This window comes from Saccopteryx leptura, chromosome X, assembly GCF_036850995.1.
Source record: "Saccopteryx leptura isolate mSacLep1 chromosome X, mSacLep1_pri_phased_curated, whole genome shotgun sequence".
Classification (NCBI taxonomy): Eukaryota; Metazoa; Chordata; class Mammalia; order Chiroptera; family Emballonuridae; genus Saccopteryx; species Saccopteryx leptura.
In genome coordinates this window covers 8949923-8963845 of record NC_089516.1, presented here as the reverse complement: position 1 = coordinate 8963845, position 13923 = coordinate 8949923, and the positions used below count along the sequence as shown (strand labels likewise).

At 39.2% G+C, this 13923-nt stretch overlaps 1 protein-coding gene across 1 annotated transcript in view; it reads right to left on the bottom strand.

Annotated features, from left to right (window-relative positions):
• The window catches only part of CA5B (carbonic anhydrase 5B), a 125489-nt gene that overhangs the window by 96387 nt on the left and 15179 nt on the right, over positions 1-13923 (bottom strand). The gene's annotated exons all lie outside the window — the stretch shown is intronic.

Genomic DNA, 13923 nt, shown 5'->3' with positions numbered 1-13923 from the left:
ATTTCTTCTTCTTGTCTGATTGCTGTGGCTAGGACTTCCAGAACTATATTTAATAAGAGTGCTGAAAGGGGGCACCACTGCCTTGTTCCTGATATTAAGGGGATTGCTTTTAACTTTTGCCCTTTGAGTATGATGTTGGCTGTGGGTATGTCGTAGATGGCCTTTATCATGTTGCGGTATATTCCCTGTATTCCCACTTTGCTGAGAGTTTTGATCATAAATGGGTGCTGGATTTTATTGAATGCATTTTCTGCATCTATTGATATTATGATGTGGTTTTTCTCCTTCCTTTTGTTTATGTGATGAATCACATTGATTGATTTGCGAATATTGTACCAGCCTTGCCTCCCCAAAATAAATCCCACTTGATGATGGGGTATAAATTTTTTCATGTATTGCTGGATCCAGTTTGCTAATATTTTGTTGAGAATTTTAGCATCTAAATTCATCAGGTATATTGGCCTATAGTTTTCTTTGTGTTGTCTTTGCCTGGCTTTGGAATCAGAATTATGCTCGCCTCATAAAAGGAGCTTGGAAGTTTTTCTTCTTCTTGAATTTTTTGAAATAGCTTGAGAAGGATAGGAGTTAGTACTTCTTTGAATATTTGGTAGAATTCACTTGTGAAGCCATCGGGGCCTGGGCTTTTGTTTGTTGAGATTTTTTTGATAACTGTTTTGATCTCATTTGTTGTAATCGGTCTGTTTAGGTTTTCTAATTCTTCCAGACTGATTTTTGAAAGATTATATTTTTCAAGGAATTTGTCCATTTCACCTAGGTTGTCTAAATTTTTGGCATAAAGTTCTTCATAGTGTTTTCTTACAATCCTTTGTATTTCTGCTGTGTCCGTGTTACATCTCCACCCTCATTTCTAATTTTATTTATTTGAGTCCTTTTCATTTTTTTCTTGGCTAGTTTGGCTAAGGGTTCATCAATCTTGTTTACTTTTTCAAAGAACCAGCTCTTGGTTTCGTTGAGCTTCTGTATTGTTTTTTAGTCTCTGTGTCATTTATTTCTGCTCTGATCTTTATTATTTTCTTCCTTCTACTTCCTCTAGGCTTTACTTGCTTTTCTTTTTCTAGTTCTTTTAATTGCAGGATTAAGTTGTTTATTTGAGATATTTCTAGCTTCTTAAGGTATGCCTGTAATGCTATGAACTTCCCTCTCAGGACTGCTTTTGCTGTGTTCCACAGATTTTGATTTGTTGTATGCTCATTTTCATTTGTTTCAAGGAAATTTTTTCTTTCTTCCTTGATCTCATTGTTGACCCATTCATTGTTTAATAACATGCTGTTTAGTTTCCAAGTGTTTGAGTGTTCTTCAGTTTTCCTATTGTAGTTGATTTCTAGTTTCCTGCCATGTGGTCAGAGAAGATGCTTGATATGGTTTCAATCTTCTTAAATTTGTTGAGACTGGCCTGTGGTGGCGCAGTGGATAAAGCGTCGACCTGGAAATGCTGAGGTCGCCGGTTCGAAACCCTGGGCTTGCCTGGTCAGGGCACATATGGGAGTTGATGCTTCCAGCTCCTCCCCCGTCTCTCTCTCCTCTCTCTCTCTCTCTCTCTCTCTCTCTCTCTGTCTCTCCTCTCTAAAATGAATAAAAAAAAAAAAAAGATTTGTTTAAAAAAAAATTTGTTGAGACTTGTTTTATGCCCTAATATGTGGTCTATCCTAGAGAATGTACCATGTGCACTTGAAAAGAATGTATATTCTGCTGCTTTAGGGTGAAAGGTTCTGAAGATATCTATTAAATCCAGTTGATCTAGTGTGTCCCTTAATTCTGCTGTTTCTTTGTTAATTTTCTTTCTTGAGGATCTATCCATTGATGTTAGTGGGGTATTTAAATCCCCTACTATTATAGAATTGCTGTTGATCTCTCCCTTTATATTCATCCAAATCTGCTTTATATATTTAGGTGCTCCTATATTAGGTACGTAAATATTTATAACGGTTATATCTTCCTGTTGGATTGCTCCCTTTATAATTATGTAGTGACCTTCTTTATCCCTTAGTATAGTCTTTGTTATAAAGTCTATTTTTTTCAGATATAAGTATAACTACCTCAGCTTTTTTTTTTCATTTCCATTTGCATGAAATTTTTTTCCCCATTCTTTTACTTTCAGTCTATGTGTATCTTTTGTTTTGAGGTGGGTCTCCTGTAGACAGCATATGTATGGGTCCTGTTTTCTTATCCATTCAGCTACCCTAGGTGTTTTGATTGGATCATTTAATCCATTTACATTTAAGGTTATTATTGATATGTAGTTGTTTATTGCCATTTTTTTCTTTAAATCTATATTCCTCTTTTATTATAAAAAATATTTTTCCCCCGCTTTGTTATGTCTACAGCAGTCCCCTTAACATTTCTTGCAGCATTGGTTTGATTGTGATGAATTCCTTGCGGTTTATTTTGTCTGGGAAGCTTTTTATTTCTCCTTCAATTTTAAATGATAGTCTTGCTGGATAAAGAAGTCTTGGTTGTAGGTTCCTATTCTGCACTACTTTGAATATTTCTTGCCAATCCCTTCTGGCCTCAAGTGTTTCTGTTGAGAAGTTGGATGTCATCCTTATGGGTGTTCTTTTGTAGGTGATTCACTTTTTTCTCTTATAGCTTTTAATATTCTTTCTTTACCTCTTAGCTTTGATATTTTGATTATGATATGTCTTGGTGTGAGTCTCTTTGGGTTCTTTATTAATGAGGTTCTCTCTACTTCTTGAACTTGTGTGACTATTTTCTGTATCAATTTAGGGAAATTTTCATCTATAACTTCTTCAAAGAGTGTCTCTAGTCCTTGTTTTTTCTCTTCTCCCTCAGGAACCCCTATTATGCAGATATTGTTTCTCTTCATGTTGTCACAGAGTTTCCTTGGACTTTTTGATCCTCTTTTCTTTTGCTTTTCTGCTTCTGTGTTTTCACTTATCTTGTCCTCTAAGTTGCTGATTCAATCCTCTGCTTCATTCAGCCTGCTTTTAATTCCTTCTAGTGTAGTCTTCATTTCTGATATTGTGTTTGTCATTTCTGTCTGGTTCTTTTTTATGATTTCCGTGTCCTTTTTGATGCTTACAATTTCTTTATAGAGCTGTTCACTAAGTCCATCCATTGTAGCTTTGAGATCCTTAAGCATCCTAACCATCATTATTTTATATTTTGCATCTGGTAATTTGATTACTTCTGATTTTTCCAGGACTGTTTCTGAGGACTTATCTTGTTGAAGCATATGATTTATGCTTCTCTGCCTACCCATTATTTTCTGTATGACTTATAGGTTTCTTCCAGTTTTTTTGTGATCTTCTTACATAGTAGAGCCACGTTGAAGTCTTTATTATTTATTTAGGGTTATTTGCCTTTATACTTTTATACTAATGCTTAAAAATAGAAATGTAATGCTAATCAGAGAGGTAATTTTAAAGTTTCTAGGAGTCACATTTAAATTTTTTTAAGGTGGAATTAATTTTTATAATATGTTTTATTTCACCAACTATATTCAAAACATTGCCATTATAACATGTAATCAAAATGAAAAAATTTGAGGTAATTTATACTTCTTTCCATACTTACTGAAAATTTGTTGTATACTTATGTGTGTACACTGGCAATCTGGATGCTAAATTTTCATTGGATATACTTCGTTTGTATTTAGATTTCTATGTGGCACATATTATATCTTTTGGAGAAGATTACTCTATAAACTCATTATCTTTTCCTTCTGTCATGCTCTGTATTGTGTTTTACCCTGAGATGTGCCATTTCCTCATCTAATTGAAGACCACGCTAGTTGGCTGAGGGCTCAGTGCAGTGCCTGGACACACAGGGACCCTCCATGGGACTTTGGGAGGGAGATTACAGTATATCGGCTATTAGAGCATCAGGGCTGCACAAGGCATTCTGATGCTGAACCCTGATAACCACAGTACATGCATGCAGTTGGCAGCTCAAGAGATTAAAGCCCACATTTTCTGTAGCTGCAGATACCCCAGGTCTCTAACAAAATCCCAAGGGGTTCCTAACCAGCCCACTGTTTCTCAAGATGATTTGAAAGTTAACGAAGAACAACACAGGCTGGTGTCCTGGCCAATATTATCTGGGATTAGCAGAATTCTTTGTGAAGAAGACATTGCAAAGCAAACTCTTTCATACAGTTAAGTCCTCAACATATTAATAGTTCTTGGGAACTGTGATTTTAAGCAAGACAACTGATAAGGAAACCAATTTTACCATGGGCTCATTGTACACAGACCTGTGCAGTAGGAATTTCACTGGCATTTATATCAATGAGCCCGTGGTAAGATCGGTCAGTCACCGTTTCCCAGAACCCACCCACGATGTTAAGTGAGGACTTCCTGCACTACTGCTCTCCAGGCCTTATTTGTGCTCTGCACAATCAGCTGCAGAAATATACTACTTTCTAACACAATTCCGTTATAACAGTCTTGTCAAACAGAACTTTCCCTGACAATAAACATTTCCAATATGGTAAGTGCTAGCCACATGTGGCCATACACTTTTAACAAATTTATATTTACATGGAAATGCACACATGAGGCTAGTGACTACATTTTATACAGTACCACCCTATTCCAAGTCCTTCTAAAAAGAAATGTTTCTCTTCCTTCTAAAAGTAAGGGATCATGAAACCAAGAATCATTGGAATGATAACAAACCATGCTAGATGATACTTTGTATTTCATTAAACTAAGAAGTAACATAATTACATTATTTCCTCACTGTTTAAGATCTCATGCCTACATTTCCTTCATGTGATAATTAGGCTAATTTCACAGGATGATACAGTAAGTGAACTGACTTTATTTTCATCTTGGGTAATAGGAGCAAGGCTTTTATATTTATTTGATTATGTGACCAGTCCCCAGTTAGGACTGTCAACATTTACTGTCTGCTACTTGAGATAACAGCACACAGCAATTTGTGTCTCAGCCAGTGATCAGCTGGGGGAGCGTGGGCAGTGAAGGCTCAGCAGAGAGCACAGGCTCTAGTGAACACTGCTTTCTGAACTCACCACATCCTCCCCCTTCGCTGACAACTTCATCTGCTTTACCCCATCCGATAAGTGGTCAGACTGAAACACTTGAGGGAGGCACTAAGCCCATGACGATGAGAAAGATGGTGAGGAGACAACACTCCCAGGACCAGAAGAGCAGCCAACAGGGAGTGTCTTTGTGGCAGGCACAGCTAAGGACTTGTCACTTGTCTTTGCTAACCCAAAACACTCTTGGGTCATTCTTGGTCACAAGTGAACCCTGGGTCTTCTGCTGGGGGACTGACTTGCCAGAACAATGAGCAGTATCTTTTTTACCAGGTTATGAGAACACTAGTGCCCTGAAATTATAGTAATGTAACTCTGAGTGCTTCTTCCCTACTCCCTGCCCAATATTGCTTCATCCAATTTTTCTGAAAATTCTTATTTCTATACCAATTAAGGAAACAATGTCAAAACTGAAAACAAAAACTTTTTTCTTGAGTGATTACTTGAGATGCATTCAAACACCTGTCTTGTACACTATTTTAGCATCAGTGAGTATGGTTTAGACTCATGGCTAGTAGCTCTAGCCCTGTAGACGACTCAGTTTCACATCCAATTCACACTCCTGCCTGCACACCAGCCCCATGGATTTTAGTTCTTCCAATTCCTGATGCTCCCACTCAGGGTTTATGCATATACTCCTCCTCCCCTGGACCACTCTCACCCCCTCAGTAACTGGTTATGCACCTTTTGATGATCACATCCCACTTTGTCACAACCTAGAAGCCTGCCTTGACTGTGGCCTATTTGGTGAATTCAGGGACCTCTTCTCTTGGTCACAATGCTGATGTCAGTTGAATTAAACATGTCATCAGAAATGTAACTTGTGAAAAATGAGAGAAGACAAGATGGCGATAAAGTAGGTGAATGTACCAGCTTCCACCTTCCAGAACCAATGTAGATTACAAACTAATTTTAAGAACCATCATCTCGAAAAACCAACTTTTGACTAAACTATGAGGACACTTCAACCAAGGAACACTGATGAAGCCACACTGAGACTGGTAGGAAAAGCAGAAACACAGAGAGGGCTGCCCAGCTCCCCAGAGCAAACGGCAGCCGTGAGAGACTTGCATGACGGGAAGTGAGTTTAGCAGAGAGAGGAGGGTCCTGAGTCATAGGAACAAAGCCCCAGCCTGCAACCCCAGAGCCTAGAAGAGGCATATGGACAGTATTTAGCTAGAAACAAGACAGGATACTGTTTGTGAGAAAGAGACTGATTCCACAGACCCAGGATACTTCTTAAAGGGACTGCACAGAAAACCTCTCTCACAACCACTCACCCGGGGCTTCAGGGGATGGGGAGAGAGGAGAGGACTGGAGTAGCAGGAAGACAGTGTAATCTAGGAGGCACAGGGAGAAACATTTTGAGAGACAGCCACCCTAACCTCTGAGATGAGTCACTCCCCAAATCTGAAGTGAATATTTCCCCTGGAAACAGCAATACCACCAAAGGGAAGCAGGACACCAGCCAAACAAGATCTGCGGCACTTAGAGAAGAGTGGCTTAGAAGTAGGGAGCTTTCGGGACTACAGTAGGGAGTGTTACGGTCTGAGCTGCAGTGCCCCCACCCACACGGCTGAGGGCTTGCCCGAGGACGGGCAGTGGTGGGACATGGAAGCTCGGTTCTGTTGGCAAGGGCAGAAGGTGACTGGCCACCACTGAGGCCCAGGTGTGAGCTCAGTCTTGCCCGGCTGGAAAGGAGGGAACATGCAAAAGTGGTCAAGCCCATCTGTGCACTGTCTACAATACAGTCTGCGGGAAAAGGTCAGGAGCCCTGGAAGGGGCAGAGACCTGCCCTTGAGCAAGGGTGCAGGAGCACAGCCTTGCCCCGCCCATGAAACTGAGGCTTGTGGCCTGACTTGGGAGCCGGCTTCTCCCATGGGGGTGGAGCCAAAAGCCCAGAACAGGCGGAGTCCCGCTACTGAGCATGGGCATGCAGTCCCACCCAGCCTATGGAGCCAAGGCTTGCAACCATTCCACGAGCAGGCTCCTCCTGCAAGGGCGGGGTGAAATCCTGGAATCAGGCGGAGACCCGCAGCTGAGCAAAGGTGCTCACTCCTGCCCTCAGGGCTGAGCATAACACCACCCACGGGGGCGGGGTGAAGGCCAAGGACTGAGGCTTGTACACCCAAGCATGTGATCACAACCACTCCAGTGAAGGAGAGGCGAAACCACAGCAACAGCCCCAGTGGGCAGGCACTGGCAACACCCATACCCAAATGCCCTAGGCAGCAACAGTAGAGGGGGTGTTGGGCCTGCAGACAGACCACACCTAGGGAACACAGAGGCCACACCCAGTGGACTCTAGTGGCCAAAACCTTATTTTACACAGAGAAAATGAGAAGGCAGAGAAATGCAACAAAAATGAATCAAGAGAAATCCCCAGAAAAGGACCTGAATAAGTCACATATAACCAAATTACCAGATGCAGAGTTTAAAATAACAATTTTTAGGATGCTCAAAAATATTAGAACAACAATAGATGGTCATTACTAACACCTAAATAAAGAGATAGCAAATATAAAAAAAGACATTGAAATAATAAAATAGAATCAGTCAGAAATGACAAATACAATATCAGAAATGAAGAACACAATGGAAGGAATTAAAAGCAGGATGGATGAAGGTGAGAATCGAATCAGCAATTTAGAGGACAAGATAAATAAAGGCACAGAAGCAGAACAGACAAAAGAGATTCAAAAAGTCTGAGGAAACTCTAAGAGAACTCTGTGACAACATGAAGAGAAATAACATCCACATCATAGGGGTTCCTGAAGAAGAAGAGAAAGAACAAGGGATAGAGACTTTGTTCAAACATATCATAGCTGAAAACTTCCCTCAATTAAGGTAGGAAAACATCTCACAAGTTCAAGAAGCACAGAGAACTCCATTAAAGAGAAACCCAAAGAAATCTACACCAAGACACATCATAATTAAAATACCAAAGCTAAGTGATAAAGAGAAAATATTAAAAGCTGCTAGAGAAAAAAAGACTATCACCTACAAAGGAGCCCCCATAAGGATGACATTCGACTTCTCAACAGAAACACTTGAGGCCAAAAGGGAATGGCAAGAAATATTCAAAGTAATGCAGAACAAGAGCCTACAACCAAGACTACTTTATCCAGTAAGGCTATCATTTAAAATTGAAGGAGAAATAAAATGCTTCCCAGACAAAAACAAACAAACAAAAAACTCAAGGAATTCACTACAACCAAACCAAGGCTGCAAGAAATGCTAAGGGGCCTGTTGTAAACAGATCAAAGGAGAAAAAGAATATAGCAAAAGAGGAATACAGTTTTAAAGAATAAAATGGCAATAAACAATTACATATCAATAATAACCTCAAATGTAAATGTATTAAATGATCCAATCAAAAGACATAGGGTAGCTGCATGGATAAGAAAGCAGAACCCATACATATGCTGTCTAGAAGAGGCACATCTTAAAACAAAAGATGCACATAGAATGAAGATAAAAAGATAGTAAAAAATATTTCACACAAATGGAAATGAAAAAAAAAGCTGGGGTAGCAATACTTATATTAGACAAAATGGACTTTAAAACAAAGACTATAGTAAGAGATAAAGAAGGTCACTACATAATGATAAAAGGAGCAATCCAACAGGAAGATATAACCGTTATAAATATCTATGTACCTAATATAGGAGCACCTACATATATAAAGCAGACTTTAATGGATTTAAAGGGCAAGATCGAAAGCAATACTATAATATTAGGGGATTTAAATACCCCACTAACATTGCTAGATAGATCCTCAAGAAAGAAAATTAACAAAGAAACAGCAGACTTAAAGGACATACTAGATCAACTGGATTTAATAGATATCTTCAGAACCTTTCACTCTAAAGCAGCAGATTATACATTCTGTTCAAGTGCTCATGGTACATTCTCTAGGATAGACCACATGTTAGGGCACAAAAGCGGTCTGAATAAATTTAAGAAGATTGAAATCATATCGAGCACTTTCTCTGATCACAATGGCATGAAACTAGAAATCAACCACAACATAAAAACTGAAAAATACTCAAACACTTGGAAACTAAATAGCATGTTATTAAATAATGAATGGGTTAACAATGAGATCAAAGAAGACATTAAAAAATTCCTAGAAATAAACGATAACAAGCATACATAGACTCAAAATTTATGGGACAGGCCCTGGCCGGTTGGCTCAGCGGTAGAGCGTCGGCCTGGCTTGCGGGGGACCCGGGTTCGATTCCCAGCCAGGGCACATAGGAGAAGCGCCCATTTGCTTCTCCACCCCCGCCCCCCCTTCTTCTCTGTCTCTCTCTTCCCCTCCCGCAGCCAAGGCTCCATTGGAGCAAAAGATGGCCCGGGCGCTGGGGATGGTTTCTTGGCCTCTGCCCGAGGCGCTAGAGTGGCTCTGGTCACGGCAGAGTGACGCCCCAGAGGGGCAGAGCATCGCCCCCTGGTGGGCAGAGCATCGCCCCTGGTGGGTGTGCTGGGTGGATCCCGGTCGGGCGCATGCGGGAGTCTGTCTGACTGTCTCTCCCGTTTCCAGCTTCAGAAAAAAAAAATTATGGGACATAGCAAAAACAGTCCTGAGAGGGAAGTTCATAGCATTACAGGCATATCTCAAGAAGCTAGAAAAAGCTCAAATAAACAACCTGACCTTGAATCTAAAGGTACTAGAAAAAGAACAGCAAATAAAGCCCAGAGCTAGTAGAAGGAAGGAAATAATAAGGATCAGAGCAGAAATAAATGACATAGAGGCTAAGGAAACAATACAGAGGATCAATGAAACTAGGAGCTGGTTCTTTGAAAAGGTAAGCAAGATCAATGAACCTTTAACCAGACTCACCAAGAAAAAAAGAGAGAGGACTCAAATAAATAAAATCAGAAATAAGAGTGGAAAAATAACAACTGACACAACAAAAATACAAAATACTGTAAGAAAATACTATAAAGAACTGTACGTCAAAAAACTAGACAACCTAGATGAAATGGACAAATTTCTTGAAACATATAATCTTCCAAAAATTAATCTGGAAGAATCAGAAAACCTAAACAGAACAATTACAATAAATGAGATTGAAACAGTTATCAAAAAACTCCCCCCCTCCAAAAAAAAAAATCCCGGGCCTGATGGCTTCACAAGTGAAATATTCAAAGAAGAACTAACTCCTATCCTTCTCAAGTTATTTCAAAAAATTCAAGAGGAAAGAAGACTTCCAAGCTCCTTTTATGAGGCAAGTATAATTCTGATTCCAAAACCAGGCAAAGACAACACAAAGAAAGAAAATTATAGGCCAATATCCCTAATGAATTTAGATGCTAAAATCCTCAACAAAATATTAGCAAACCAGATCCAGCAATATATGAAAAAAATCATACACCATGATCAAGTGGGATTTATTCTTGGGAGGCAAGGCTGGTAAAATATTTGCAAATGAATCAATGTGATTCATCACATAAACAAAAGGAAGGAGAAAAACCACATGATAATTTCAATAGATGCAGAAAAAGCATTTGATAAACTCCAGCACCCATTCAGGATCAAAACTCTCAGCAAAGTGGGAATACAGGGAACATAACGCAACATGATAAAGGCCATCTATGGCAAACCCACAGCCAACATCATACTGAATGGGCAAAAATTAAAAGCAATCCCCTTAAGATCAGGAATAAGGCAGGGGTGCCCCCTTTCACTACTCTTATTCAACATAGTCTTGGAAGTCCTAGCCACAGCAATCAGACAAGAAAAAGAAATAAAAGGCATCCAAATTGGCAAAGAAGAAGTAAAACTATCATTATTTGCAGATGATATATTGTATATAGAAAACGCTAATGTTTCAGTTAAAAAAACTACTGGACCTGATAAATGAATTCAGCTAGATGGCAGGATATAAAATTAATAGTCAGAAATCAGAGGCATTTTTATACACTAACAATGAACTGTCAGAAAGAGAAATTAAGGAAGCAATCCCCTTTACCATTGCAACCAAAAAAAAATATAGTACCTAGGAATAAAATTAACCAGGGAGATTAAAGACTTGTCTCGGAAAATTATAAAACACTGATAAAAGAAATCAGGGAAGATACAAACAAGTGGAAGCATATACTGTGCTCATGGTTAGGAAGAATAAACATCATTAAAATGTCTACATTACCCAAAGCAATTTATAAATTCAGTGCAATACCAATTAAAATACCAATGACATACTTCAAAGATATAGAACACATATTCCAAAAATATATATGGAACTAAAAGAGAACACGAATAGCCTCAGCAATCTTGAAAAGGAAAAATAAAGTGAAGGTATCACACTTCCGGATATCAAGTTATAGTATAAGGCCATTGCACTCAAAACAGCCTGGTACTGGCATAAGAACAGGTTTATAGATCAATGGAACAAAACTGAGAACCCAGAAATAAACTCACACTTTTATGGACAACAGATATTTGACAAAGGAGGTAGGAGCATACATTGGAGTAAAGACAGCCTCTTCAACAAATGGTGTTGGTAAAATTGGACAGCTACCTGCAAAAAAATGAAACTAGACCACCGACTTACACCATTCACAAAATAAACTCAAAATGGATAAAAGACTTAAATGTAAGCCATAAAACCATAAGCATCTTAGAAGAAAACATAGGCAGTAAGCTCTCTGAGATCTCTTGCAACAATATATTTGCCAATTTATCTCCACGGGCAAGTGAAATAAAAGACAGGATAAACAAATGGTACTATATCAAACTAAAAAACTTCTGCACAGCTAAAGACAATAAGAACAGAATAAAAAGACAAACTACACAATGGAAGAATATATTTGACAATACGTCTTATAAGGGGTTAATAACCAAAATTTATAAAGAACTTGTAAAACTCAACACCGGGAAGATAAACAATCCAATCAAAAAATGGGCAAAAGAAATGAATAGACACTTCTCCAAAGAGGACATACAATTGGCCAATAGGCATATGAAAAAATGCTCAACATCACTAATCATTAGAGAAATGCAAATTAAAACCACAATGAGATAGATATCACCTCACATCAGTCAGAATGGCGCTCATCAACAAAACAACACAGAATAAGTGCTGGCAAGGATGTGGAGAAAAGGGAACCCTTCTGCACTGCTGGTGGGAATGCAGACTTGTGCAGCCACTGTGGAAAACAGTATGGAGATTTCTCAAGAAATTAAAAATCGAATTGCCTTTTGACCCAGCTATACCACTTTTAGGAATATACCCCAAGAACACCATAGCACTGTTTCACCCCATATTTATGGCAGCATTGTTAACAATAGCGAAGATCTGGAAACAGCCCAAGTGTCCATCAGTGGACAAGTGGATTATAAAGCTTTGGTTCATATATACTATGGAATACTACTCAGCCAAAAGAAATGATGACATCAGATCATTTACAACAACATGGATGGACCTTGATAACATTATACTGAGCGAAATAAGTAAATCAGAAAAAAACTAAGAACTATATGATTCCATAGATAGGTGGGACATAAAAATGAGACTCAGAAAGATGGACAAGTGTGTGGGGGTTATGGGGTGGGGGGGAGGAGATGGAGGTGGTTGGGGGAGGGGAGGGGCTCAAAGAAAACCAATTAGAAGGTGATGGAAGACAATTGGACTTTGGGTGATGGGAATGCAGCATAATCAAATGTCAAAATAACCTAGAGATGTTTTCTCTGAACATATGTACCCTGATTTATCAATGTCACCCTATTAAAATTAATAAAAAAATTAAAAATAAAGAAATGTAACTTGTGACACCATCTATCTCTGCCTCTTTCACAGGTGAGTCTCTTGGGGACACACTGCTTAGCATAGGGGTTGGAAACCTTTTTGGCTGATAGAACCATGAATATCACATATTTTATAATGTAATTCCGTGATAGCCATACAACGACCCGTGTACATTATGCATTATCCAGTAAAAATTTGGTGTTGTCCTGGAGGACAGCTGTGATTGGCTCCAGCTACCCACAACCATGAACATAAGTGGTAGGAAATGCATGGATTGTAATACATGAGAATGTTTTATATTTTTAATGTTATTATTTTTTTTATTAAAGATTTGTCTGTGAGCCAGATGCAGCCATCAAAAGAGCCACATCTGGCTCGCGAGCCAGAGGTTCATAATCCCTGGCTTAGCACATGATGGCTACTTGATCATCTGAGTAGGTGGAGAAGATCTTAATCTTCATTTCAGGAACTGAGAACAATGAAGTGACTGCTGGTATGTTGTCATATTAAGGTTAAGGGTTTTTCCTTTTAGTACTTGTCATCATCACCCATTTGCAGGTTTAGTTATACATTGGAAATACTTTTAAACATTTGTCTTTTAAGAGGAAGGTCTCATATCCTTACATATAAAATGTGAAGGGCCCCCAAAGTTCTGCCTGATCTGAAAGAGGAACCTATCCAAATATGAACCTAACCTGGTCTCACAGGGATGGGAATTCTGCCAGTACTGATTTTCATGTAACATTTATTGTCATTTCATTTGTCCCATGCACTATGTTGGGTGCTCCATGCAAAGAGGAAGAAGACATGAACTCTAGCTTCCAGGTATGCATTGTCTCCTCTTAGGAGCATCTTGAAATGCACATTCATGGGAAGGGAAGCACACTCCAATCCAGTTCTCAGCAGGTGTTCGTGCCTCCTCAGGTCCTGCCTTCAGCCTGTTGGAGGCCTCTGAACAGTTTGGCAACACCAGGGGAGGGCAGATACCAAAAGGCATATTAAGAGAAATTGAGAACCACTAAAGATAGGTCATTTACGTACTTGAATTTAATTATTCGTACCGTCTTTCCAAGAAGAGAGATCTTTAAAAACCACATTAGGATCCCCAGTGATGCAGAGAAAGGAGGC